Source organism: Capra hircus, unplaced genomic scaffold (genome assembly GCF_001704415.2).
Source record: "Capra hircus breed San Clemente unplaced genomic scaffold, ASM170441v1, whole genome shotgun sequence".
Taxonomy (NCBI): domain Eukaryota; kingdom Metazoa; phylum Chordata; class Mammalia; order Artiodactyla; family Bovidae; genus Capra; species Capra hircus.
In genome coordinates this window covers 11,978-14,914 of record NW_017214336.1, presented here as the reverse complement: position 1 = coordinate 14,914, position 2,937 = coordinate 11,978, and the positions used below count along the sequence as shown (strand labels likewise).

The 2,937-nt window shown below is 51.3% G+C and overlaps 1 pseudogene; it reads left to right on the top strand.

Annotated features, from left to right (window-relative positions):
- The first annotated feature begins 402 nt into the window (after nt 1-402).
- On the top strand, nt 403-1,740 carry LOC108635360 (annotated as a pseudogene).
- Nucleotides 1,741-2,937: the final 1,197 nt, after the last annotated feature.

Sequence of the window (2,937 nt, the reverse complement as noted above, 5' to 3'; positions counted from 1 at the left end):
GACTGGGATTACAATACAGCACGAGGTAAGGAGAGGCTCCGGGTCTATCGCCAGACTCTTTTGGGGGGGCTTAAGGCAGCTGCATGGAAACCTGCCAACCTAGCTAGAGTGGGAGATGTTCAGCAGGGTCCCACCGAGAGTCCAGCAGCCTTCCTGGAGAGGCTAATGGAGGCCTTTAGACAATACACCCCCATGGATCCAGAAGCAGAAGGCACTCAGGCTGCTTTGATAATGCATTTTGGTTAACCAGGCAGCTCCCGACATTAGGAAGAAGTTACAAAAACTTGAACGCCTGAGTGAAAAGAGTATCCAGGATTTAATAACAGTAGCAGAAAGAGTCTACAACACCTGAGAAACCCCGAGGAAAAGCAAGTCAAAGCAGCAAATCGCCAAACCCGTAACATGGCACTCATCCTGCTGGCTGCAACAGTTCCTGACTCGGGAGAGAGGGAGTGCCAGTTGCGTCACCTGGCTGCTGAAGGTAAGAACCATCCCTGTACGTGACCAGCATTAGGAAAAAACCAATGTGCATGTTGTAAAGAGGAAGGACATTGGGCCAAGCAATGCCCTAAGAAAAAGAAGGGACCACGAAAGACCCCCATCCTGGCCATCGAAGAAGTGAGTGATTAGGGAGGACGGGGTTTGGCGCCCCTCCCTGAACCCAGGGTAACCCTAAGAGTGGAGGGGACCCCAATTGACTTCCTTGTCGATACAGGGGCTCAATATTTGGTTTTGCTAGAGCCCCAGGGAAAACTGGCCAGAAAGACCTCTTGGGTGCAGGGGGCTATTGGAATGAAACAATACCAATGGACTACCCGAAGATCCGTGGACTTGGGTGCAGGCCGGGTATCCCACTCTTTCATGGTCATTCCGGAATGCCCCTTCCCTCTGTTGGGAAGAGACCTGTTGACCAAAATGGGGGCCCAGATTCATTTCCTCCTGGGGGAAACCAAAATACTCGACCAGTCGGGCAGACAGATCCAAGTACTGACCATTCAATTAGAAGATGAATATCGGCTGCACCAGAAACCTATACCACTTCCGGTAGACATTCGAAAATGGCTAGATGAATTCCCGGAGGCGTGGGTCGAGACAGGGGGAACCGGTTTTGCCGAACACCACCCTCCTGTATGTGTAGATCTTAAGCCAGGGGCTGACCCCATCCGGGTCCAACAATACCCCATGACCCTGGAGGCCCGACAGGGGATCACCCCCCATATCCACAGGCTCCTAGCCCAGAAAATCTTGAGACCCTGCCAGTTGGCCTGGAACACCCCCTTGCTCCCTGTCAAAAAAACAAATTCTCATGACTATTACCCAGTGCAGGATTTATGAGAAGTCAACCGCCGAGTTTTAGATATTCACCCTACAGTGCTGAACCCATACAACCTCCTGAGCTCTCTCCCACTGGACCATCACGGGTATATGGTCTTAGATTTAAAGGATGCTTTCTTCAGCCTCCCCCTGGCATCCAAGATCCAGGACCTTTTTGCCTTTGAATGGTCTGACCCAGAAGAAGGAATCAACGGCCAGCTGACCTGGACCCGGCTGCCACAGGGATTTAAGAATTCTCCCACCATCTTCGATGAGGCCCTCCATGAGGATCTGGGTGAGTTCAGACAACAACACCCCCAACTAATCTTGTTACAATATGTAGATGACCTCTTAATTGCCAGCAAAGGACCAACAGACTTGCCTTATGGGCACCCGAGAACTATTGTGGACCCTTGGAAAATTAGGGTACTGAGCCTCAGCCAAAAAGGCTCAGATATGCCAACCAGAGGTCCCCTACTCAGGGTATGTATTAAAGGAAGGACAGAGATGGCCGTCAGAGGCACAAAAGGAGACGATACTCAAAATCCCTACCCCAGATTCACCTCGAGGGGTGAGAGAATTTTTGGGGTCCGCTGGGTTCTGCCGTCTTTGGATCCCATATTATGCAGAACTGGCTAAACTCTTATAGGAAGCCACAAAAAGTACCACCCCTTTCAGTTGGACGGAGCGGATGGAGACCGCTTTCAAGACTATTAAAATGGCCCTGCTGTCAGCCCCCCGCCCTAGAGTTGCCTGACGTTAACAAAACCCTTTCTCCTGTATGTAGATGAAAAACAAGGAGTGGTGAAGGGGGTACTGGTGCAACACCTGGGACCTTGGAAGCGGCCGGTGGCTTACTTGTCTAAACGCCTAGACCCCGTGGCGTCAGGCTGACCCCCATGCCTCTGCATGATTGCGGCAGTGGCCCTAATGGTCAAGGATGCAGATAAACTGACACTGGGGCAAGAGTTGCATATCACCACCCCCCATGCCATTGAGGATGTCCTAAAACAAACCCCAGCTAGGTGGATCAGCAGTGCTCGGCTGACCCACTACCAGGGATTACTGCTAAACCCCTCCAGAATCATCTTTCTGCAGCCTACTGCTCTCAATCCAGCTACACTGCTTCCCAACCCGGATTTGGAAGCCCCAATCCATGACTGCAGCGACATACTAGCCCAAGTACATGGAACGCGAGAGGACTTGCAAGATCGCCCTCTAGTGGATGCTGAAGTTACCTGGTATATGGATGGAAGCAGTTTCGTCTGAGATGGGCTCAGGTGTGCAGGGGGCAGCCGTAACCACAGAAACCCAAATCGTGTGGGTGGAAGCACTACCTCCGGGCACTTCGGCTCAAAGGGCTGAACTAATCGCCCTAACAAAAGCCCTCCAGTTGGGAAAGGACAAAAAACTTAACATCATTACTGATAGCCGATACGCCTTTGCTACTGCCCATATACACGGAGCCATCTACAGAGAGAGAGGCCTCCTCATGGCCGAGGGTTAAACGATCAAAAATAAAGAAGAAATAAAAACCCTCCTCACGGCATTATGGCTGCCTAAAAAACTAGTCATAATACACTGCCCAGGACACCAAAAGTCAGACACCCTGACCTCAAAGGG